The sequence below is a fragment of the Setaria italica genome, chromosome VI (genome assembly GCF_000263155.2).
Source record: "Setaria italica strain Yugu1 chromosome VI, Setaria_italica_v2.0, whole genome shotgun sequence".
In the NCBI taxonomy this organism is placed as follows: Eukaryota; Viridiplantae; Streptophyta; class Magnoliopsida; order Poales; family Poaceae; genus Setaria; species Setaria italica.
Genome location: NC_028455.1, coordinates 21,037,012 through 21,064,668, shown reverse-complemented (window position 1 = coordinate 21,064,668; position 27,657 = coordinate 21,037,012).

Genomic DNA, 27,657 nt, shown 5'->3' with positions numbered 1-27,657 from the left:
AATACATAAAAAATATTGTGTACCCTAAAGTGTTTGCTTCGCTCAGACGATCGCTTTCTTCGTGACTACTGAAGCATTACGGATGGTGTCATTTATTATGATGTTAATTTTGCGTATGTGTTTGTATTCTCTCGACTATCTTTTCAACTGGTGGTTGTTTTCTTCGCTAAAAAAAAGTTGCATTACGTATTTATTTTGACTAATTTTTGGAATTTTTACTTGCAGCCAATTCACAAATTGAGATCACAATCTTTCCTTGCATGTTTGAAAAAGCTGAGACTATAAGCGAATACTTACAGCAAAGATAAAGGTAAAGTTATAGATAAGGACCTGCTGCACCAAGGATATGCTGACCTTGAAAAGGATGTTCAGAAACTATGTAATGAAAAGAATATGCTTGTACTAAAACTTGAAGAGGCTTTAAGAGAACATGGTGCAACCGTCAGGTCAGAACTAAGTTATCTCAGAATTTAAAGCTCTGATGGCATCACTACCACGGGAAATGGGTGCGATGCAAAGAATTTAAAGCTCTGATGGCATCACTACCACGGGAAATGGGTGCCATCCAAAGTGAACTAACCAAACACAAGGATGCTTCCTTACAGATGCATTCTTTGCGAGCAAAAGTTTCTTCACTTTCTAGCATCCTAACCAGAAAGGTAAATTTCATTTGTTAGTTTGCACAATCAGTGTGCAAGTGTTGTGGCACTCGTATGTCGATGTGTCAATTTTGTATATTTTTGTAGGAACAAGAAGCAGAGGCATCCAACGTAGTGAATGCATTACATATAGATTAGCAAACTAACATCTATATAAGTACAAAGATGCAAGGTACTATTACAGAGTTCTACTTGGTAAGGCCCAAGTAGTTTTCCATAAGCATTCTCGACTAGTCCGAGCGGGATACGCCTATCCCTTGTTCTAATCATGTCCGAGTACGCCCCTAAGTGGGCTGTCCAAGGTCTACTCGTGAGCCTGGGGTGTATGCCCAACAAACGCTTGCTTCAAAGTCCGATGGCACGTCTGGGACTCCGGGCTTGATGTCATCGTCGAGGTCCATTGCGAGCGGCATCTCGATGATTCGCCGATGGCTCGGCCCTATGGTGGATGTGGGGCCATGCATCGAGGATGGTCCTAAGGTTGTGGGACTTTGTGAGAAGTGACCACTCGCGTCACGCGGTTGTCTCCGGGAGTTGTGGTTGCGGTGCGCCATCATCACACTGCAGATGGGGGAGAAGGATGCGATCGACAATGAGAGGGGAAGAAGACGATACATCCGGCGAGGCGAGAGGGAAGAAAACCCACATTATGATGGGACATTTTGGGGGAGAAGGTAAATAGGCAAGACAGCGAGGTAGTTTGGCTTCTTAAGGAGTGTGGGGGCACGACAGTTGTTTTCGCCCAGAAACCCGTGGAAGGCAAATAAGCGTATTCTTCACGTGCGTTTCCGTGTGTGCAATTGTCCTATGGCTATGGCGATGGTGTACTCGATGTGTCCAAAGATGATGATCTATAGGAGTTTGCATTGCTACCTATGCGTGTTAATGAACATGCTTATAGTTATGGTTATGCCGGTGGGTTGGAATTTTTGTAATGTTGATTGTTGTTGATGATGATTGTTTTATTATATTTTATATCTAATGGGTTGAAACTATGGTAATATGAGATTGATCTTCGGTAATCACATATATATTTACATTGGCAATATTGACTACAAGGTTAGCCAACCAGTCTTGGACCTCATCAAGCAAGAGCAGCAGAAAAGCAAAAGTTACACTAATTCATAGTTGCATATAAAGAGTGAATTAGTTATCTATTCCAAGTTTCCTTTGGAACAGAACGATTTCTCGGCAAATTCTACAATCCTTGCTACAAAACAGTGTCTTTTGTGGCCATCCAAAAGTAATGCCACCATTGCTGCCAGCGCACGAAACGTCGCCGCGCAGCTGACACCCTTTGTTGCTTAGCATCCTAGGTCCACTGCCGCCGCTCATCGTTGAATCTTCCTCACCCTCAATCCGTTTGACATACCACCTCGTGGTGTCATCATCACCGGTGCCGCCATTGTTCCTGTAGAGGATGATGGTGACCAAATAGGCTTCCGTATTGTGCCCGCCCGCGACGGCGCGGGAGAGCTCGTAGAGGGATGGCTGGGGGCTGTGGTGTTTCCCGAAGATCTACTATCTTGGCGTAGAAGCAGACGTCCGGGTTGCCGATTAGTGTTAGGTGAGTAAGGAGGGTGGCGTACCTAGCGGGCTCGTGTCATGACATCTCATCTCTGAACTGGGCTAGTACCACGCGCCGGCTGACGGCGCGATCACCGCACACGCGACGCATGAATGAACAGGTTGCTCATAGGCTACGGAGGTTGTCCATGGGCCGCTCCAAGGTCTTAGCAAGGTGGCCGGCGATTTCAATGGCCACCTCGGTAGGGAGCGCTGCTAGTGATAGGGGGTGCCGCCCCACCACCATGATTCCCGGCATCGACATCGCACGATGCGGAGTGCGACGAGGGTTCGCGCGGTGGCATGGATGGAGCTGCGGCACGTGAACGGCGGCGAGCCGGAGCACTTGAGAGGTGGAGCAGCGTGATGTATAGTAACCAAGGAGTGGGCGGTGGAGGGGGCTGAACGGGGGCTATAGTAGCAGTTCTTGAAAACCCGTCTTTTGGGAGATGGTGAGGACGACGATAGGTGGAGTACTTGAAATGCTCTCTACGGCTGTCATGGAAACTAGCGACAGGGATGAGGAGGAGTTCTTGAAACCTCTCTTGGAACTGCCGACGACTGCCAGTAAGTCAAGGTGGCACTGTATTTTGGCAGTGGTAGCCATCTTCTTGGTGATCGTGCGCGGGCCAGGAACCGAGGAGGCGCATTCTTCATTTGCGCTTTTGTTTGTGCGGTTGGCATGCGGGTCCTACCTGTCGGCAAAATGGCGAGGACGATGAGAGTAGGAGTTCTTGAAATGCCCTCTGCGGCTAGCATGGGAACTAGCGACGAGGACGATCAAGAGCTTTTGAAACCTCTCTTGGAACAGCCACCGACCGTCGGGAAGTTAAGACGGCGTCGCATTTTGGGGGTGGTAACCGTTTTTCGATGATTGTACGCGGGAACTGGAATCGTTTTCATCTGTGCGGTTGACATGCATGTCCCATCTGTCGGCGTTCGGAACTTGGTGGATTCTTCATCGGTTCTTCATGGATCTTCTTTTTTTGTATTTTGATTCACATTGAAAACTTTAAACATGTTGTCCAAATTAGGTGGTTCTTTTTCCTAACTTCGTAGAAGAAGTTTATCTATTTTATCGAATCCACTCTGTCATGTTTCTCTAGTTTGATTTTGTACCTTATTAGAAAAACATCTTAGCATTCAGTTGCATTTGGCAATGAGATTTTGTGGCTAGGCACACGTCTCACGCATCTGCTATAGAAATTTATAATGGAATGTTTAAAATGATCAACACTTCGACATCTTTCAGTGGCTGGAATTATGTACTGAAACATTGGAAAGTGCGTATAAAAGGTCGATAGTTGCTATTATTGGGAAATGCAGTGACAACCTACTGTATTTACCCGCTATCATCACGGTGACCAGCAAGAAGCACCAGTAATAGAAAGTTGCCACTTTAGTATTCGGGTCAACTTTGTGATAAAATTTTGGATATTATGGAATATTCTAATGCGAAAAGAGTATATATCTTTGATGTTTGATAGGGTGAAACCACTGTTCTCTAGAATAATGAGGAGGACATTTTGATAAGTGTGAAATTATCATATGTCACCTTTTTTGATACCATTATGTGGTGGTAATTTTATTGGGGAAGAATTCTTTCTTGGATTTCAAGAAGGTGAGGCAAGATCCGAATGTGAAAAGAAATGAGGGCAAAGTGATATTTCGAGTTCAGGGTTAGTGCAAGAATGCAATGGCCCTTGAGTAATATGGTGTGATTGGGTTAAAATTGAGGACGATACTATCCTTAAGTCTCGATTGCCACTTCTGATGTCTCATGATAATATAATTTGTTTTAAGTAGTTTGACATACGTATTAAAAGAAAGGTGTATAAGGGTAGTGTACTAGGGAAAAAGACCATACTGTACAGTTGCCAGAAGCCATGAAAGGACCACTTAGTATTGGCGAATTGTTGGAACGAAACGATGCCACTTCTCCAGGTCGGTCGTGCCATTTCACCATTAATAAATATGCCATCGCACTATTGCATCGATGCATAGTCTCGGCGTTTCATCCTCGATAGTCCCATTCTTGAATTGCATCATTTTGACAGTGTAGGACGAGTAGAGCCTCACGCGTATGACAATAATGTCAACCTCACCAAATTCCTCGATTGATCCTTCAGATGATGAGGAGGAGAAGGACTCTATCACATTATCATCTGATGGTGAGCATGAGTCCTCGGCTGACGAATTCTACGGCGTCAAAAGTGATGAAGACATCAACGAAGGTGTCGACAATGACACCGATGATGGCAACGATGACAGCGATGATGGTGAAGATGGTGACAGCGACGACGGCGAAGATGATTATAGCGACGATGGTGAAGAAGGTGACAGCAACGATAGCGGACCACCTAGCAAGTGCCGTCGTGTGGATGACTCGAGTGAGGATGGTGGAGGTCCCCCGACGATGACCACGCCGCGTAACCTCCTGGCCAATCTTCCAGAGGTTGTGAGGACTCGTAGGTGGGAGATTTATCCTCCGAGTTGATTTGATGCTGTTTCAGTGCTTGACCTACTCGGTGGTAGTAAGATTGAAGATTGGTATGGACGTCGAGTAGAATTACTTACATGTATCAACAGTTGTTTGTGGAATATGTAATTGTGAACTTAATATTTTATTGTACCTGTATTGTTGAAATATGTTGTTGGATATCATTTTCGTATGATACTTAATATAATTCGTAGGCATATGAATGTCATTCGTAGGTGACACGTTCCACTTGCCTTGGATTTGATTTGAAGGATCATATGGCATCGGTTATATGGTCACCTTCCAATTACATTCATGAATGAATTAACTTTATAATTTTAAAAAAATGTATACAGGTTGGATCTTCATCGGTTCTTCTTCGTGTTTTTTATGGATATTTTTAAACCACATTTTCTTATGCTTTATTCGGTTATTTTAATGATATAACATGTCTGATGTTGAGGGAATTGGTTATAATAATACTGCTAATCGAATATTCAACCCGATATGTGTCATGCTTGGACAGAGTGACATTATTCTGTCCCTTTCTCTTTATGATGATATTCACAGTCTATCTGTAGATGTTGAACACTGAACCATGTCATATTTGGTTGACAAATGATAAGATCATTAGAAATTCAGAAACATTCTTTCAATATGAGAAGAGGTTACAGGTATGGGAATGAGCGGGCTGCGTTGAGCAACTGTATGCGCTGCTATGTTTAGGTCCACCATTGAGAGTTGGACTCAATTGGTTGTGTTTATGTAAATTCATTACGGGTTGGTCATTGGATGTGGCTGACCAGATTCACCATGTTGGTCAAATAAAGGGCTCATTCTGTTTTATTTACCCTGACAAAAAAAACTCTATTCATTCGTTCTGTTTCCCGACCCGAGGCGAAGAATTGTGAGGGGTTCCATGTAACGGAGGTGGGATTCATTTGCTTCTAAAACGTAGTGATCTTACAATCGGTAGAATTTAAATTTACATGGACTATTATTTCAGTTTCAAATAATGTAATCAGCATAGCGTTTAGCTCCGATGCTCTCTTGAGCCATATGTCTGTATTGAATATCAAGTTTTTTGGCCCATTTGTATGATTTGTCTGTATATGAATTGTTTATGAGTACCGTGCAAATTTAGTACTATAACAGCACGTATGCAAGTGATGTGTCTTAATATGCCACGTCATTTAACGTTCTGGATTGATTGTTCTCCAGGTGTCTTACTTGTACGTGTAGTGCTGGAGCTGTTACTCATCTACTATTTACATTTGGTTACTATTTATAGTAGTTCACAACATGCTATTCTGCTTCCATTTGGGATCCTTGGTTACCTCCATCTTTGCTTACTCACTGGTATCCTCCATCTTTGCTTACTCGCTGGTACTTTAGATGTTTATATTTTCATTGTATCCTTATTTTTTTCTACTGATCTTCAGCATTTGTTTCTAATTTGTTACTTTTTTTTAATGTTGTATGGTGCGTCATCTTGTTTTTCTAATTCATTCTTCGATTGGATCATAGAAAATTTCATGTATTATAGGCATATTTATTCCTCTAATATAGATATAACTTCTATAATCAGTTTTAAAGTATCTTTGTAATTTACTTTATCTTTCATGGTAGTTACTCACATTTTGTTTGTCGTCGCAACATTCTGTGGTTACTTCTATCATTTTTATTGAATGTAGTATCGTAATTATTCTTATTACCTTTTACTATGTTGAAATTGTGAATATAACATCCTTATACCTCGGGAATATATATTTTATTATTTATTGCTTACAATAAATTTAATAACAGATTTTCTAATTTCGCTTTGTATGGTGCATTAGCTGTTAATATTTCAAATACTTTCTCTATTGTTATATCTGTTTATCATATAAAGTCTAAAGCTATGTGGTTCTTATTCAGTTAACAATGGATGCGAGATGCTTCATATCCCAATTGCAACTGCAATTTAGAAGCTGTGAATCCATACAATTTCCAATGGTAGTTTCTGTGACACCTGACACTCATGGGACCACTATTCCTGAGGCTTTATATGAAATTCAAACTATGTTTTGTAAGAAAGGTACTATTGATGTTCATGGTGTCATTAGTCATGAGAGTGTATTATTTCTTTTGCAGATAATGATGATGCAAAACGGGAATCTTTTATAAATATTGCTCCATGTGGAGCACTTCTTAAGTACAAGCTCTGGCATCCACTTGATGAATTTGGCATAGACTTGGCCCACGAGCATATTCTTGTGACCATCGAGGAACTGCCACTATTTTTATGGAATCACGATGCCGTAGAATATGTACTTAGTCCACATTGTGCACTTGAATTTGTCGATGATTCGACTAAATCGCGTTAGAATTAGTATCTTATAGATGCATAACCTAGTCCTAGAAGGAAATTTTAATACCATCAGTTATCAAGCTTTATGTACCCATTGATAGTTCATTGCATTATTTTGTTGACGGTGAATGGTGCTACAAAAGAGTGTTTGTTTTTTGGATCAATCTTCAAGTAAGAAAGTTTAAACCTGGTGTTTCTTTACATGTTCAATATGAAGATCCTAGAACTATATCAAGTTCTGAACCAATCGCAATTGAGCATGAAGCAGGTTGTTATATTTTAGTATCTCTCTGTAGCAGGTGGCTCCGATACAAGTATTCTGAAGCTCTTATTTGTACTCATCCTGTTGATCAGAAATTTCTTACTGACACAGAATTTATTGCAGCCCTCGAAATTCATTCTAGATGTCAGTTAAATGTGCAGTGCATTAGCAACAACAAATAAATTGTGCAGTTACCTCCTGGGCCTGGTATTTTCAGTATTCATGCCAACCTTCCAAATGTGCAGGGTGAGTTTGTATTAGAATGTTGGACACTTGCATTTGGATCTTACATAGAAAGTTTCGATGATTATATTAAAATCCATCTTAAACGTATTCCTCCACATATGTGTACTGAGACAGTGATTAGATCCATGCTTGGTCGCTTTTGTTATCCGGAGACTATGGATTATGCCGCAGTACTTGATGAAACATCTGAAGATTATTGGTGTGCGACATGGTGCAAGAACATGCCAAAAATACCAAAGATCCTGAATATTAAAATTTTGCCAAAATGTTTCGCTTCTTTATCTGAGATTCATCTAAATGACAATATTTGGCTTGCGACTACAAGAATTAGTATTGATGCTAATTACACGGATCCTGCTACTATTTTTGCTAAATAATAATAGGAACGCCATCTTATAGGTATATATTTGTGCTTCTTATGTTGTTTATTTCTGATTAAATGCATGTACAAATATTTATAGTACTTATTATCGTGTTTGTGGTACAAATCTATGACTTTACTTTAACAATTCAATACATGATTTATTATTCTTATAGTGTGGATTTATATGTATTTGTACAGGAAAGTAATCGGAGTGCTATTTACAACCTCGAGATATATGGAGTAATGCCTTCAACTTCTCTATCAGCATCCTATGCTTTGTTAATAAAAGTTATCAAATATTTGAAACTTTGTTTTAGTGGCAATATAAGTTATGAAATATGCGAACCTTTGGTTTAGTAGTTACGTACGGAAGGTTGATTGTTAATCAATGTTGTGCCATGTACAAATTAGTAGCATATTGCACTTCTGCAGTAGATGTATGGTCATACTACGAATGGTAGTATCATATAACTTGTATGTAGCTTATACGACGCGTATTTTTTCCATGTCTTTTATCAGAAATTTAGTTGAAATTTTTTTTACAAAAATTTTGACAATGTTTAGTCACCTGATCGATATTTTATAAATTACAGAAAATTTTCTTTTAATATTTTTATACTTAACATATTTAGTGTCAGAGTTCGACGGTTTACTTGCTTAGGATTACTGCAAAGAAGCAAATTAAATCTGATTGAAAATGGCTACGTATTACAGGAGAAATTAAATCAGAATGGCGATCTTCCCTATGACATTTTGGTAGTATGCGAGATGGTTCAGTATATGCTTGAGGATTTGCCTATCAACCGATGCAACCTTGAAACATTGAATTGTTTCCTTTCGCTTAAATCTTGTGTTGGCAGTTAATGATCAAAGAAAACAATGAGAATTGACAGAGAAGCGAGATGTAGATTCATCTTGTTTTGAACATGGAGAAGCGCATATGAATGCATACTCTTAGACTACCGAGGAGATGTCAGATGATTAGAAACTGCATCGGGAAAATCAATGTTGTTGCTGTATTTTTTGTCAAATGAAAAATGATTGCTGAACAAACGTCTGCCTTAGACATATTTCAATGAATAAAAATTTCTGAAGAATGTAAATCTAAGAGGCAGCATTCTAACATATTAGCCACCATTAATATTACAATAGTATAAGTTGCTTATATATATTCAGCATTCCAGACATTTCAGCATTACGGACATATAGATGCAACATTTGGTACTTGCATATTACACGAAACAAAAGGGAGTTGAATGCTGCATCTAGATAACTCCATATTAATATGGTTTAGATTTCTTCATATATTACATTTCAGATTGTAGGCATCATAGTAATTGGATAATTCAGATTCTTGAGTTGAACATGTCTGGATGATGCTTCATTAGGTGCTAAGAAGACCCATTCAGATCCACCTTAAAACCATGTGGTGCTAATTGCGATCATCGTAAAAAGGCAAATACTTGATACTCCTCACCAAGTCAAAGAAGATCTTCTGTAGCCCAACTTCAACATAGCGAGCACGAATAGATTTTGCGGTCTAATTATCTGGGCAGAGAATGAAACCAAACTTGCGAGTTGGATCAACTACAACCTTGAATGACGAAAGTTTCTTATGGCTAACCAAACTTTCTAAAGCACGAAATGTGGTCATCCACCTGTTGTTGTTGCCATCAGTTTGGGACCAAGCTTAGACCAGACAGTTCTGAGGACCATCATGGATGCTATGGTAGCACACGTTGTCACGAGTCATCGGAATGTCTTTACTAGCAAAAGAGTTTTCGCCAAGAACACGATTCTGCAAAAGAAATTTGAGAACAATTAGAATCAGGATCGTGATAAGCATGTACCAAATTGAAAATAAAAAAGAATCAAATGTAAGAAATTTAGCAAACACAAAAGAACGATATAATTACATGTATATAATAACAATAGGGAGCACTAAATTAAGCAATTGCACAAATATTTTTCTATAGGTTATCAAATAACAACTATTTTTGGGATAGTGGAAGCCCCTCGTATGCAACACATCCTTCGAATGTACCCAGATTAAAAATTACATAACATAGTTATTAAATTTATGGTAACTCCATCGCTGTGACTTAGCGACCGAATTCATGTAAGTGGTTTAGCATAACAATTATAGGAATAAGAGGCCATAAAGTATTTAAGGACAACATCAGTACCTATTGCCTGCAAATTATGTAGCATACACAAGTAGACTAGAAACCATATTAAAGTATATCTTTATTCATAGTACTGAATGAAATTTTCATGTCTTCTAAACCACTATAGACAACATATATTGAGACTATAAAAATAATATAACAGAAATGGTATATGAAGAGAGAGATTACTGTGGAAAGCATCTTGCAAATCTATCTACCTGAAATTTAAACAAATATAGCAAATTGGATTTCTATGAATAATGAATAAAACACATGAAATTGACCTAAATAAAAAATAATTCAAAGGGACTGCCATCTTTATTTAAAAAAGAATAGAAAAATATGCGAAAGAAAGAGAAATAGGAAAATATAAGAAATTGATTGTATACAAATATCCTAGATTGGTTCAGTTCCAAAACGAGAATGAAAGGGATCAAGTAAATAAACTAATTTCCAACAAATGCTATTAGAACAACAGAAACGAACTAGAAGGATTCAAATTAAAGGGAAACATACCTCGAATTTTCCAAACTGTGCGGTTCCTTGTTGAGTTGTTTTGATACATTGGATAAAAGACTTGTCAGACTCATAGAAGAGGAAGAGAAGCAGCAGTGAAAAATTAGCAATGCACTCGAATATACCTAGAATCCTCCAAAATTTATAGTTTTTCTAGAGTTCTTCGACTTCTCCGGAGAATGTCAAATGAAGTGGAGAGAAGCAGTGAAAAAAACAGATGGGGGAGGTAGAAATGTAGGTGAGAGGAGTTAATTAGCGTGTCGTTTGAAGAGGCGGACGGTTCCACATGGGGCCGCACGGTGGAATGTGTCGCTTTAGCTACCAGGAAGAGACCGGAAAATTGGGCCAAATAGTGTCCGTACATAAACAAGAGATGTATTGGAAAGAGTTATCTAGAGAAAGAGTGGATAGAGTGGAAAGATAAAAAGGGGATGAAATTTGGAGCTAAGAAGCTTATTCGTGAACACCAGTGATAGTCAGAAAACATATCGGACAAGATTGCGAAGTAGGGATACCGGTTCCTATTCCCGCACGTTCTTCGAGGAGTCAGTTGCCATCCTCGAGAGGCACCGGTTGCCTAGCTTCCCAGGGAAGCCGGTGCAACTTCCTATTGAAGGCGAGGAACTCCTTATTTAATCACCATTTCCCCCACCATCGGCGTCGTTGCCAGTTCCACTACCATCTCGTCCCCTTTGCAGTTTTTTCTGGAGTTCTTTGATTTCTCCAAAGAATGTCAAACGAAGTGGAGAGGAGAAGCAATGAAAAAAATAGATGGGGGAGGTAGAAATGCAGGTGAGAGGAGTTAATTAGCGTGTCATTTGAAGAGGCGGACAGTTCCACACAGGGCCGCATGGTGGAACGCATCGCTTTAGCTACCAGGAAGAGACCAGAAAATTGGGCCAAATAGTGTTCGTACATAAACAAGAGATCAAGGCCCAAAAGACAGGAAAGAAGCTAGACATGTATAAATTTTGGAAATTAGTTAAGCAATTATATATTATTATTGAGATGAATTGGAAAGAGTTATCCGGAGAAAGAGTGGATAGAGTGGATAGATAAAAAAATGTATATAGAAACCAATTATAGTTATAATTAGTAATTTTATTAGCATTATATATATTATATTATATAAAAAACAGTTAGGAATTAGATAGGAAAGAGTGGAAAGATAAAAAAGGGGAGCAATTTGGCAGTTAAGAAGCTTATTTACGACCACTAGTCATAGCCAAAAAAACATATCGGACAAGATTGCGAAGAAGGGATACCGGTTCCTGTTCCCGCGCATTTTTCGAGGAGCCGGTTGCCATCCCCGAGAAGTGCTGGTTGCCTAGCTTTCCAGGGAAGCTAGCGCAAATTCATATGGAAGGCGAGGAAATCCTTATTTAATCATCATTTCCTCCACCATCGACGTTGTCGCCAGTTCCACTACCATCTCGTCCGCAACGCGCGCGCCTCACACCTGCAGCCCCACAAATGCCATGAAGCAATCTGTCTCTCCCTCGGCCCCTACCTCCTCTGGCTCCCTATCGTGCCATTGCCTCTCCACCACCGGCTCCCCCTCGTGCATCAAGAGATCCTCTGGCGCGTCCTCCTCATTGCCGCACTCCCTTGGTGGTTTCTCATCATGGTCCCACCACGCTGCTGCCCGCAATTTCACGGCAGCACTACAATGCTATGTCCAAGACGTTGACGCGGCGTGGTCATCCCGCTATGGCGGCGGCTCCGCATTGGGATCATGCTCCGACGCCACCGACCACAACCAACCGGTGTCGCCCGCCGAACTCAACCCATCGGTGTCACCCGCGGATGGTTGCCGTGGAGCTGCTGGGGGTTCCCCGACGCGTTCATAGCCTCCTCCAGTGGCGGGGGTGGCTTCCTCCACCCCTACGCCCTCGTCGCCGCCCCGGAAGTTGATCTTGACAGTGAACCTTCCAGCCGATGCGTTCGACTCCGACTCCAAGTCCCAAACTGAGACAGACTCACATGACGACCATCGCCGCGGCTGCCACACGCCCTTCCCCCGAGGCGACACTCTGTGCATCTTCTGCCATGCTGACAACACCTTCGCATCCCCGTCTGCCCCACCAAGAAGCATTGTTGGAGGATCCTGAACGAGGTCAAGGATCATGTCCTTGGGATGGCAAAATCCGCGCCCCTGAGGGGCAAGAACAAGAAGAAGTGGAGCTGCCACCGCATCGTGGCTTGGAATGAGGGGTGGATGGAGCGAGCAAGCTGTGCCGGTGGAAGATCAATGCTATTATCTTTACTATGTTGTTAATTAGTAACTTAAGATTTCGTTGGAACCCTAGCCATCTTTGCTATGTTGTTATCTTTTCTTTGTAAGATCAATGGAAAGATTGATCCCCAACTTGATGCAATAAAAAGTAGTTGCTCAGCGACTTTACCCTCTGATACTCTACACCCTGAGCCGCTGTCTTCGGTTCGTGTGTCAATGAGAGCACAATTAGATGACAAGAGATTTCTTTCTCGGCACTCTTGGGAGAGGTCACCGTCTCTAGAACCTCTCCCAAGAGGACATCCATCATGACATCCAGCTGTAACAACTCTACCTTAATTAGGTATAGTTAAACTTAAGAAAGTCATTAGTCACTAAGTAGAGGAAGTGAAATGTCCAAATTGCCCCTAAAAAGCTCATTTTGGAGTGAAATAGGAAACTTGAGATTTTATATACAAACTTGAAATTTTATCCAAATAGGAGTTGTAAAACTTTTAATATCAAATAACTTTGTTTAATAGCACTTTGGCTAATTTGGAGTGGGAGAAGGTTAAAAACAAGAATCAAATCAGGAGCACATCAAAATCCTGCAAATGACCTAAGTCCTGGAATTCATATTTTTCCTCAACTTTGCAACCTGTTATCTCACAATTCTATATCTAAACTCGAGTCAGACCCCTAATACAAGTTGTAGTGCTGCTAGTGTGTTACAACTTTGTTATACTGATCCAAGTCTAATTCACAACAAAACCTGTTCAAAAGCTCGGTCAAAGTCACTCAAAACAGTCAAACCAGCACAAATACATTTCTGTGCCAAGTCTAGAAGACCGTCTGGAGCGTGCATCTTGGCAAGCCCGTTCCACCTAAAAGTTGAAATGATCTCGAGAAATGTCCATAATAGAAGTTTAAGTCCTAAGATCAAAGAAAAATTCCTTCAATAACACCCTTGCCTAATTTAAATCCTAAACCCCTAAAAAATTGCATCGAAACTGGCCAAAAGTTCCTAAAAATCAGCCACACTGCTGAAACGCCTAGGTCCGAGAGGAGCGCGTTCCCACCGACTTTAGAGCCTCGTAACTTCAAATCCATTTCATTTTTGAGCAAACTCTTTTTGTAAAATTTTGAGCTGGACATTAGGGCTACATGTTTTACTTTTGGAATTTCATGAGTTCTTTTGAAAAAATTTTGAGCAAAAGGCCCCCAAACCCGGCCCTTTTGGTCTGCCTCGAGGCACACCCCGCTCCAGAGCGCGCTCGGCACGACGTCGCAGCCAGAACGCGCCGCGCCATGAACGCCCGCCCGCTGCATGGCTCTCGCCCACCGGCGACTCGCCGGCGGCCAATCCCGACCGTGACAAGAAAGAACGACGTGCCCCGGCTGCCCAATCCATCGCCGATCCTATTCCCCCCACCTGCGCTTGATCTCTCACACCCAACCGACACCCGCTCCTCTACAACCCCAGCGTGCCAGGCCACCGCCATAGACCGGCCAGCTTCGCCTCCACCAATGTGCTGCACGACCACGACGTCTCAACGCCCAACTTTGCCAACCAACGCCCGCGGCAAAGCCGCTACTCCGCGCCCCAAATCGCTCGCGCCCAATGAGCCGAAGATCCTATCCCGGGAGCTCGCGCCCATCGCCAATGGTGTCCACCCCAATCCCCACGCACCACCCGCACCACCAGCTCCCCTCCTCTCTTATCCACCCGCACCCCATCCCCGCCTTGCTCCACCGCTCCCTCCCTGCGGCTATTTAAGCCCAATGCGCTGCCGCTCACCCTTCCTCCCCTCTCACCAAGCTCCATCGCCCCTGTTTCTAAGCGCCACTGAGCCATCCTCCTATGGAGCCCCCGTCTCCACCGCTCCCCATGCCTCGCCACCTCCACCACTAGCTCCGCCACCACCACGCGCTCCTACCCGAGCAACTTGTTCCCCTCCCGAAGCCCCACCACCATAGGAACTCCCCCGGGACTCCTCCATCGAGCCGCTCCCCGTCCCCAAGCCGTTCCACCTCCGCCGAGCTCCCTCCGATGCCCCAACCGCCGCCAATCGCTTTCCGGTGAGCTCCCTCGCCTATTCTTGCCCTCGATTAACCCTAGGACTTGCTGGAATCGAGCCGAGCTCGCCGTCGGCCGCCATAAGGGCCTCCCTGCGTCTCCTACCTTTTTCCAGGGGCCTTAGCATAAAAACCAGGGACCCCTATGCAATTAAACCATAGACGTAAGGGTTAGGTTGTAAGTTTGTTACGGTTAATTGTTTTAAATCGGTAGAAAATAGAATAAACTTTGTAAATGCACCATAAATCGTAGAAAAATTAGAAAATAAAATTTCTTGGACTCAGTGAACTGTCTCGCTTCACATAAAAATAAGTTTGCACCTATCACTATTGAAATGTTGCGGATATGTTTTATTTCTTTATAGCTCATTTAAATCATGACAACTCAAGGAAAAGTGATAAAAGGTAAATCCAACTCTCAGGTGTATGTTTCAGAGAGTAGGAACTTAGAAAAATGGTTAGGAGTCTAGCATAGACTTTTAAGTCACTGTTAGCTTGCGTAGTAGCTAACCTCCTGTGCATACGCCAGAATCTCCTGTCAGCTTGCGCCAGAATCTCCTTTGCAGCTTGCGCCAAAATTTTCTATGCCAGTAGCCTCCCAACTACGTCTCATGACATTGATGTCAACACCTATGCCGGCGCTAGGAGTCATCTCGGAGAACTTAACTCGAATCTTCTATGGAAGGCCCAGTTTATTCCTGCTATACAAGGAGCTCAACTCATGAAAATCCTAGATGAATCTACCCCTGCGCCATCCAAGCCTCTGGAGGTGGTCACGGTGGACGGCAAGAAGGAGATCATCCACAACGTTGAGTACAACTCCTGAATCACGAAAGATCAACAAGTGCTAAGCTACCTGCTAAATTCTCTCACCAAGGATGCATAGCACCGGTGGCGATGACAACTACAGCAGTAGAATCATGGGGCACGCTTGAGAGGATGTTCTCAACGCACTCCAAAGTGCGAATTGCAAATCTGCGCATTCTACTTTCCATGACCAAGAAGGGTAACATGTCCTCCTGTGCTTACTTCACCAAGATGTGCTTGTTTAAAGATGAACTAGCTACGGTTGGGAAGACTATAGATGATGACGAGATGATCCACTTTATTCTCAATGGTCTTGATTTCGACTATAATCCTTTTGTGACATCTATGCTTGGTCACGTTGGCTTCCTTTCTTTGAGCAATCTATATTCTTAATTGCTTACATATGATCAACGCATGGAGATGATCCAAGATGGAGGACAATTTCAGTCATCAGCTAATATGATTGGTAGAGGACGCGGCAACTATGGTGGTCGGATAATTTCAATCATCAGCTAATATGATTGGTAGAGGACACGGCAACTATGGTGGTCGTAGTCGTAATAGCAACAACAATCATGGTTGTGGTCGCAACAATAATGGTCGTGGTGGATCTAGTCATGGAAACAGTAGCTCCGACCCTAGCAACTTTAGTGCGCCCAAACAAGGTGGTCGCATTAACAAGATTGTCTGCCAGATTTGCAAGACAGTTGGGCATGAAGCAAATCGCCGCTGGTATAGATATGATGAAGATGACAATCAACCAAGTCAGAAAATAGCAGGGGCAACCACGGCCAGCTATGGGTATGATTCAAATTGGTATGTTGATAGTGGTTCTTCAGATCATGTGACAAGTGAACTTGAGAAGATGACAATTTATGACAAGTACAATGGACGTGATCAAGTGCATGTGGCCAATGGTATAGGTATGAAAATTAGTAACATTGGTCATACAACTTTACATACCCCTAGCAAAAATATTATTCTGAAAAATATCCTTCATGTTCTTAGTGCTAGCAAGAATCTAGTTTCCGTTCATAAACTAGCCCAAGATAATGATGCTTTCATAGAATTTCATCCAAACTTCTTTTGTATCAAGGATCAAGAAACGAAGAGAGCCATCCATCAAGGTAGATCCCAAGGAGGTCTCTATCCATTAGGATCTAATCTAGCGCCAAGAGAGTCCAACAAACAAGCTTTTGTCGTCCATAAGCCTTCTACTACACGTTGGCATAGTAGACTTGGGCATGCTGCTTTTCCTATCATAGAAAAAGTTCTTAGTTCAGATAAACTTCCATGTTTTAGAGATCAAAATTTAGAAACTATTTGTAATTCTTGTCAGATGGCCAAGAGCTATCAACTTCCATATTCTATATCAAATAGTTCATCTGAGTCTCCCCTTGATTTGATTTTTTCAATGTGTGGGGGCCGGCGCCTCCCTCCATTGGTCGGCGTAGCTACTATAATAGCTTCATTGATGACTTTAGTAAATATACTTGGATCTACCTACTCAAGAAAAAATCTGATGCCTTCCAAGTCTTTCAAAATTTCCAGCAACTTGTAGAAAGGAAATTCAATTGCAAGATTAAATCTATGCAATCAGATTAGGGAGGAGAATATGAAAAGTTAAACTCCTTTTTCCAACACATAGGAATTTCTCACCGTGTCTCCTGCCCCCATGCTCATCAACAAAATGGCGTGGCCGAATGAAAACACCGTCATATAGTTGAGGTAGGGCTCTCCCTTCTTGCCAATGCTTCCATGCCTCTCAAATACTGGGATCATGCTTTTCTAACTACCACCTATCTCATCAATCTCCTTCCAAGCAAAGTCATTGGCTATGATGTCCCTGTCACTTGCCTCCTTCATCAAACTCCTGATTATAAGTCTCTTCAAGTCTTTGGTTGCGCTTGCTGGTCCAATTTGTGCCCATACAATTCACGCAAACTTGCTTTTCATTCCACTCGGTGTGCCTTTTTAGGCTATAGCGCCGTGCACAAAGGCTTCAAGTGTCTTGATATCTCGTCACGACGTATCTACATATCTCACGATGTTGTCTTTGATGAGGAGTTCTTTCCGTTTTCCCAACTCCATCCCAATGCCGGCACCCAGTTGCGCCAAGAAATCCTCCTTTTGCCTTCACATTTGCTCAATCATGGGGGTGTAAATTGTTTGACTAATGCTACTAATACTCCTAGTGAGGTTGTTGATGTTGTGCAGGAATTTGCTCCAGAAAATTCGGCATCTCGGAGTGACACGAACGGCATTGGTGCCTCTCGAGCTGGACTCGCCTGCGCCTGCTGCCGGCCCGAGTGCACACTCATGGGCGGATCCACCTGTGCCTGCTGCTGGCCCGTCCGTGCCCACCTCCGCTAATCAGCGTGCACCACGTGGGGGGACAGATGCGCAGTCTCCCGCGACTCCAGCGCGTGCACTCGCCCCGTCACCGACAGACGTGCATAGCCCACTCGATCGGACCGCACCGAGCCAGCCTGCCTTGCCTGGGTGCGTGCCTGCCGGCAGGCACTGGTAGAGAATTGGCCTTTAGTCCCGGTTGGTAGGGTGCATATCTCTCGAAAATCCATCCGGGATAAACCAACCGGGACAAAAGGGGGGGGTCTTTAGTCCCGGGTCTTTTAACCGGGAGTAAAGGTCCCCCTTTAGTCCCGGCTCGATTCCAACCGGGACTAAATGGCGCTTGCATGGCACTGCCGTGACGCCTGAATTTTTCATGCATGCATCACGTATACGTAGTACCGCGGCCCTTTTAATTTGTTAACCTTGTAGTTGAGATTTTTTTAGAACGAAATCAACTAGTATTTAAACGAATGGGATTTGTAATTATACAATTACTATATATATACACAATCCTTATACACAATTCATATACACAATTCAACTAGCTTAGTACAAATCGATCATAATTAGCGCGTATTATATATACAAATAAATCAAAGTATCTTCCTACAATCTTCCCGTCGTGGTGTTGCTGATCGGAGTGTCTAATTGTCGTCCATCGTAATAAAATTCTCCTTTTGGATTTACCACCTCATCCATTATGAATCCAATGAGACCTTCACATATTGCCGCCACTCTTTCTTCCTTCAAGAGTCCTTGTTGAATATTTAACATCTATAATTTGGAAATTTGTGAATGTTACATGAACAAATACATATAAGGAGCTAGAAAATAATTAACTAGTAATAGTTTTATTTTACGTACTTTAAAGTTGTGCGGCGTCATCTTCGGTCCCTTGGGTCCCAAAAAACTGTGCATGTGCTCACAGATGTAGTAGCCACATAGATTATTCCCGGGTTCCTGTCTTAAGCACTTCAGTGCGGAAAAAAATAAGTTATGAAATATTCGTGTTATACAATGTAATAAATGTGCAGACTGCATACGTACCGGGAAGCCTGTGTTCCATGTAAGTTTTTCTTTGAATGGACCTTTGTGTGTCCTTATGAATTGTTTCCATGCGCTGCGGATTAGAATAATGAATGATATAGTGTAACAGGGATAAAATTTAGGAAATAAATTTTTGCATAGAGATAAAGGTCCAGAATTATTACAAGCCTAGCATGTCTTGCAATTCTTGGTAGTCCACCGGATCTTTCCTTAACGAATCAAAGACAGTGACGTGGCTTCTTTCAGGCTCAATTATAATAAGGATCCAGTGGAAGCTGCGTGCGTAAAATGTTCATGCATATTAGAGCTAACTAACATGTAGAGATAAGGAAAAAGACATCGAAAGTAGACGGTATACACACACTTACTTGAAGTTGTATGGAAGTAGTATGAAATCCTTGATTGTTTGTTTGTGTAGGAAGCTGCGTGCGTAAAATGTTCATGCATATTAGAGCTAACTAACATGTAGAGATAAGGAAAAAGACATCGAAAGTAGACGGTATACACACACTTACTTGAAGTTGTATGGAAGTAGTATGAAATCCTTGATTGTTTGGCGGTGGCTCCATCTCCCTTGCCTTTTTTTCTTCGGCTTGTTTCTTGAACCACTCACTGGCCTCTCGTTGGATTTCTGCCCACTGTTCTTCATGAGACATTGCCTCCCAGCGTTCCTTACGAGTCACTTCAGGCTCCTTTGTTTTCTTCTTTCTCTGTCTTTGCTTGGGAGGTGGTGCTCGTGACTTCTTTAGTGGTGCTGCAGGTTCCTTCAAGGGGGCCGCTCTTGGTGCCGGCGATGGTGATCGGGGAGGGGTATTGTTATTGTCGTCGTCGCTCCCAGCACTAGGATGTGGTGGAGATGGAGACCTTGATATAGATGGAAGGGACGGTCCTGGAGCAGGAGATGCCGGTCTCGAGGTATGAGGAGAAGGTCGCTGCTGGGGATCTACGGGGAGCGGTCTTGACGTCTGAGGAGATGGCTCCGTGCCGGGAATAATGATGTAGCGTTTCTTCCATAGAATGATCCCATGAAGCGCATCTGCCAATGTCTTTTCCCCGTCGCCTCCCGGGAAGTCGAGCTCTAGACCTTCATACTGGGGATCAACTATTTGCTCTACGCAGACGCTGGCGTAGTCTGTTGGAATGTCCATGCCATGACTGCTCTGCCCTGCCAGGGTTGCTAACGCACTCCCGTACGCTACCTGTACATATAGCAGAAGTAAACAAGTTGAACTCCGATCTTGAGGCCTGGATCAATTGACAAGATTGCATAAATATTATGTATAAGTATACCTTAATAGTGAGGTTGCCGACCGGTGCATGCAGCTCACATGAGGTCCGTTGCGTGATGGCATCCACGGGGAACCGTTGCTCCTCCACGGGTAACCTGGGCGTCTGCGCATCGGGGACCCCTGTAGAAGCACAACTGCTCAAGAGGCGTTGAGAAGGGCTGGCGGTGTTAGGATTCGGCATTGCTCCAGATTGGGCCAACTCCGCAACTGCGTGGGCCACCCGCCGATTGATTTTATCCATCATTCTTTGTTTTAGCATCTGCCGCCAGCTCTCCTCGATCTGTTCCTTTCTTCGCTTCCGGCTTCTGTACGAGGCGCTGTCGCCTCGGAAAGCGAACTTCCACGGAACCACCCCGAACCCTCGGCAACGTCCTGGGTGCTCTGGATTACCGAGGGCCAATGTGAGCTCATCATTTTCTCGGTCCACCTTCAACCTCCCAGCCTTAGAATCTTCAATGTTCTTCATGAGATGTTCGGCCTTCTCACGTATTGTGTCATTAAAAATCAACGTCCCATCCTCTTGGCTTAGGGAGCCTCCATGAGCGTAGTACCAATTTTTTGATCGTTCGGGCCATTCAATAGTTGCAGGTACGATTCCCCGTTCGATCAGATCTTGTTCCATCTTCCTCTACTTGGGAATTGCTGAGCCATACCCACCTCGCCCCAAATGATGGTGGTAGCCCTTCTGACTAGCATTTGCTGTGTTGGTCGTGATCTTTTTGACACCTTCTTCACTCCTCTTATATTCAACAAATGCATCCCAGTGGTCCCTCAACTTTGGCCACGCGTTGAAGTCTGGAGTTTTGCCCTTCTTGATGTAGTGGGTATCTAGCATCTTCTTGAATGTCTGGAATTGAGTAGCCATCTTCTTAAGCGTCCACGCTTTGACATCCTTCTCACTATATCCTTCGGGGAATGTGAAATGTCTCTTCACGTCTTCCCACAGCATATTCTTTTCTGTCTCTGGAAGGACGTACGGATTAGTGCTTCTGCCCTTCCATTCTCTGATGCTGATAGGCACGTTGTCCCGGACGATTGCCCCGATTTGACTCACGTACTTCTTTGCTACTTTCTCAGGAGCAACCGGCCTGCCCTCTTTTGTAACTTCCGTGATGACAAGCCTCCCTTCCATCACCTTTGTACGACCTCGGGTCTTCTGCCCTTGTGTCGATCCGGAGGGCTAACAGTTCAAGATTCGTTAATTAGTACGTAGTAGTAACGGTGGCGTGAAAGCATACAAGAATGGTTGTATATACCTCGCCGGAACCTTCCGCCACGGCAAGTTGTTGCTGCGGCTGTTGCTCTTCATTCCCATCGGCGGACATGTTGAGGAACATGTCTGCCTGGGTGCCCTCTTCATCCGTGTATGATAGTGGAACGTTGTCGCCACTACCATCACCAGCGATTATCTGCTCCATGATATACCTTGCGGTCTCATCGTCTGCCATTTCAACTATTGATGGAAACATACATGGAATCATACATGACAGTCATAGAAATCGTCTTACTACAAATTTGTACAAAGTTCTACAAAGTCCGGAATCATACATGTATATAATGAAATCATAAAATAACATGAATCGTACAAAGTCCGGAATATTTATACAAATTTCTACGAATTTCTATGAATTTCTATGAATTTCTATGAATTTCTACAAATTTCTATGAATTTCTACAAATTTCTATGAATTTATATGAATTTCTACAAATTTCTACGAATTTCTACGAATTTTGACGAATTTCTACAAATTTCTACGAATTTTGACGAATTTCTACGAATTTCTAACAATATCCACGTGCGGTGCCTAGGTTGTGACGGCGGCGATCAGGGCGGCGGAGGCGGGACGGCGGCGGTCAGGGCGGCGGTACAGCGGAGGCGGGGACGGTTCACCGGAACCACGGGCGGTGCCTACTAGGTTGTGACGGCGGCGGTCAGGGCGGTGGTACGGCGGAGGCGGGGACGGTTCACCGGAACCACGGGCGGTGCCTACTAGGTTGTTACGGGCGGCGGGACGGCGGCGATCACGGCGGCGGGACGGCGGAGGGGACGGCGGTGCATCCTACGAATTTCTAACTTCATTTTCTAACTTAAAAATCTACGGTCACCATTTTTTCTACGGTACAAATATAACTTAATTTTCTAACTTAAAAATCTACGGTCACCATTTTTTCTACGGTACAAAAAACTAACTAAAAAATCTACGGTACAAATATAACTTAATTTTCTAACTTAAAAAAAATCTATCATAAAAATATAACTTAATTTTCTAACTTAAAAAAAAACCCTCCCGGCGCTGCCGGCCGGCGCGACAGCGGACCTCTCGCGCGCGGGGCGGCGGCCAGGGCGGCGGGACGGCGGCGGCCGGGTCGGCGGGACGGCGGCGGGCGGGGCGGTGGGACGGCAGGTGTGGCGGAACCACCCAACTTAAGCTGGTTTAAGTACGCCTAATCACTATCGGAACAGCAATTATCCGAAACGCACCTAAAACAGCATAAGTCCGGTAGTCCGTCGAGTGTCCGTAGGACTCCTCGGAGGATCCACGATGTGTCTCATAGCCATACATCAGGATAATATCCGCGATGGGATAATATCAACAAATATTACATTTTTAAAGACATATCAAAGGTACGATATATTACAACCATAGTTTGAAACAAACTTAATAGTGCAGGTTAGCGTGGTTCTAAGAATTTAAAACATGAACCAGTCCGGAAGAAAAATAAACATCTAAGTTTTATTCTAGAGTATCATGAGACTCATAAGATACCCTAGATCTTCAGAGCTTCCTCTTCGGTGGGTCCCTGCTGGTCTTCTGAAAATAGCAACAAGGGATCCCCTGAGTACGAAGTACTCAGCAAGTCTTACCCGACTAACCAATATAATAGCTTTCTTTGGAAGTGTATGCTTAGCTTTTTGGTGTACTTGGCTAATGCAATTTTTGCCGAAAAGCTTACTACAAGTGATGCCTTAGTTTTATCTTTTATTTGGGTTAAGTCATTACCTAACCATTCTAGATGATGAGAAAAGAGTAAATACAACCACAAGGTATTTAAGCCATACATCACCCATTTATCAGAAAGGTATAACATTCATGAATTTACACTACGATGCTCAACAGTGATCAAGTGCATTCATAACCGAGAATTGCGACGATCCGGATCATAATACATCCTGCAGGAGAGTACCCTGATCACCAGCTATATACGACTGTACAGGTCGTACGTAACGACTTTTCGATCAGCAAATCCAATGATTGGGAATAAGACTACCCGGACCCAGGGACGCACCCCCACATGGGACCCCACGTCTGGCCCGATCACCATGTGAGTTTCAGGCTACGCCCCTGCCAATCTCCAGCACGTCAAGCGCGGGTACGAAGTATTCCCGATCAGAGAGTTTACTAACCTACTGGGCTTTACTGGTCCCATACCCAGTAAGTCATCAGATGCTTATCACTTGATCAAAGGTTAAGACAACGAATCGGGCCTTAACGAAATTAATCTAGCAGACAGAACTACATCTCTAGCTTCTGTCCGCTATCCAAATTCCAAGATAACCTTCCATATATCACATGTATGACTCAAAGTTTTTCCTTAAGGTTGGTAAACCAAGCATTTAAGCAGCTAAGCATTTCTAGACTTGGGTTATCTTCTAAGGTTTGAACAAGTGGCAAAGATGTCCTTAAAGCAAGGTATGATTGTACACAAAAATAGGTTTCAAGCAACTCCTAGACTTAGTGCATACATATAGCAAATAACCGATAATTGGACACATGAAATAATAACTCTCAAAATAGATAGGTATAAATGCACCGGGGCTTGCCTGGGATCAACAAGGTTAGTTCTTCGGAAAACTTCTTTATTAAAAGAGGCACTCCACATTTCGCGAATGATGTCCATCTCCAGCTGAAATCCATAAATTCCACTTCAGGAGTTGTGACGTCTACGATTTGGTATATGCAAGTGTTAGAGATGCAAACTTTTGAATACAAGACTATACAACTTTCCTTCATGATAAAGTTGCAAGCCAACAAGGACTATACAATTTATCATGATAAAGTTGTAAGCCAACACACAAAAACTCGAAAAGATTAGCCCACAATTTTTATTTCCTTTACTAATCCTACCTTAGACCTTTTCTTTTATTTTTAAAAGCATTATAATTATTTTCTAATCTCAAAACTTATTTCCTATGACTTAATAAGGATTTGTGGATAATAAAGTATTTTTCAAGTTTTATACATTTAATAATGTTTTAAGTATTTATTTAAATACCTTAAATAAAAAGGCATTAAATAAATACCTAAATTTTTATTATTTTTCCTAGGGTTTAAGAATTTTAATGCATAAAGGAAAATAAAACAATCCTAATAAAATTGGTTTCACTAATTTTGGACACTTCTAGAATTTCCTGTGAATTAAATGGTGAAAACAGCATTTAATCTATTTATCTAATAAAAGAAAACCTAAGGTTTAATTAAAACCCCCGGCCCAAACTTTTCTCACCCAACTTGCTTCTACCCACTATCACTTCCACCTAGGGCCCATCCGGCCTCCTATTCTCCTTCCTCTCTTCTTCGCTGACAAGTGGGGCCCACGGTCGGCACCTTTCCTTGGGCCGAAAAGTGGCCCGTCAGCCTTTAACCTTCCATGCGTGGGCCTCCTTGCGGCAGCTCCTTTTTGGGCCGGCTCCCCCTTCTCTCTTCTTTCTCAACCCTGGTCCAAACTATCTCACTCGCACTGGGCCCAAAAGCCGGTCCATCAAACTTCTCTTCCCTTTTCCCCTGGCGCATGGGCTGGCTGAACCGGCCCAACGAGCGCCCAAAATAAACGGGCCTCCTCGCGACCGGCCTGCCTTCTCTTTTCTTTTTCCGCTCGACCGGCCTGCTAATCCGGCCCATGGCCGTTCTTTCAGTCACCGGCCCATTTCCTTTCTTCTCCACTTCCACCTGGGCCGCACGGTCCATTTTCCCTTCGGACCAACAGACAGCCCACCGGTTCCCCTTTTTCTTTTCGTCGCACGGGCCGGTTGGGCCGGCGCCTTTTCCTGGCCCAAAATGGGCGGCCGGCTCTTATCCCCTTTGCGCGCCCCCCCTTCTCCTTGCGGCTGGCATGTGGGCCTCCTTGGTCAGGGGCTTCTTCCTCCCCTGGCCAAGAACAGAGGCGCACGGGCCGACGAGGGCTCGCCGGCTGGCGGCTCGCCGGCAACGGGGTCGGGCCGGGGAGGAACCCCCAGGCCGCGACACACCCGTGGGCGGCGGCGGCGCCCCGGGAGACGGCCGGAGATGGCCCCTCCACGGCGGCGGGCGGCTTGGCCGGCTGCCAGCCGTGGCTTCACCAGAAGACGGCACAACCGGGTCCCTGGCCTCCCCCTATGGCTCCTATACAACCCCGCAACGCGACTAGGATCCACAAATCGAAGAGAAAAGGACGGCACAGGAAGCTCACCGGAGGATGGTGGTGGCGGCGGGCGGATTAAAGCGGCGGCGCTTCGGAGCTTGACGGCGAAAAACTGGGCAACGGTCAGCCTTAGGGCGTCATGGTGAGGCTACAGGGGCTGTTGGTGGGCGGTGGCGCAAAAGGAATCGACGGCAAGGATGATGGCCGGCGATGGCGCTGGCTCGCTCGAGCTCTGCTCCTGTCGATGTAAAACGGCCGGGTGAAATGCATAAGTGCGGGGATAGCAACGTCGTGGTCTTTCACCGTGCAAGGTCCAGCTTAGCTCGTGGTAGGCGTCGTGGCGCAGCTGTGGCCGTCGCGCTGGCCGGCATGCGCGAGAGCCGGCGGCAGCACAGCACTGTCCGTCACCTCTGTTCTTATTGTTCTTATTTCTTCCTTTCAAAACGACCTGTTCATCCCTCCATTGCTCAAGATATTCCATCTCAACTCGTAGAACTCCTTTAAACAAACTTGTAGAGTAATCCAAGTACTCCATTTGATAGATTGATCTCCAACCGAATTAAGCACCCTAAGGTCGAGATTTTGGAGCTCCAAGTTCCTGTCACGTTTTCTGTTAACTGAATATTCAGGATTCAGTTTCGACAGTCTTCCAATGTGGTTATTTACCCTTCTTTGGCACCAATTTCAGTAGCCCAAATGTATTCCATATGGGCCAACCACTCACCATTTGTGTTCTACAACTAATAAGGATTCCATTTTACACCAGAAACCATATAACTCTTACACTAGATTTTTCTGAAATTGGTTCCAAACATTGCTAACCAATGCTGTTTTCCAGAATTTGCTCAATTGCTGACTTTTGGCTCCAATTTGAATTCAAACCTTCCACTTTCTCTGGACAACAACTATTCATTTACCTTCTCCATAGTCCATATTTCACTAATGTCCAAAAATATCTGCTCACTTTTAAGAAAATTTCTCCAGGAATTGGTTCTAAAGTCATGTACTCAATACCATTTTCAGACTTAACCAAATTCCAGCAAAGTCGCCTATTGTGACAAAGTGCCAACTTTAGGCCTCCATTTGAAATGGTTCCCTTTGTTATTCCTGATCCACAACACCCAATTCTAGGAGTCCAAAGTTCATACTTCAACATGGTATAGTTGTCCTGATTTACTTATTTGAAAACTTTATCAGAATTCACTTTCCAAAATGGACTCGGAGGCCGTTTTTCTGATTTCCTGTTTTCGTACGGTGAACAGTAAACGTAGTTTTTCATTTCCTTCTCTGATTTCTTTTGAGTGTTTAGGATCAAATATTATTCCAAATTGTTGACCCTTAAGTTCAAATCATCTTTACACTGCTATTCTATATTTTTGCCGAATTTTTCTGAATTTCAAATTCAAAATTCAATTTTCGGCCAAATTTGACCCGAATTTGATTTTCGGTCAATTCCTTTTTCTTTTCTTCTCGAATTGCTTTTAAATTCTTCAAAGTCACTTTGATGACTTAAAATGGCAGGTGTTACAGCGGGACGGCGGCGGCCGGGCGGCGGGACGGCAGCGGCCGGGGCGGCGAGGACGGCCGCTGCCGAGGTGACGAGGACGACGGCGGCCGAGGCGACGACGACGATGGTGGCGTAGGCGGGACGGCGACGAGACGGCGACGAGGATGGAGCCGGTGGCCGGAGGCGACGAGGTGGTCAGGGGCCGGGCGTGTCGACGGATGAGGAGGGGATCGAGGCGGGCCGGCCAGGGGACGACGACGGCGCAATGGGGGACGTCGACGGCGCAATGGGGGACGACGACGGCGGCGGCCGGCGAGGGAGGCGGACGAGCGGCGACGGCGGAGAACGCGT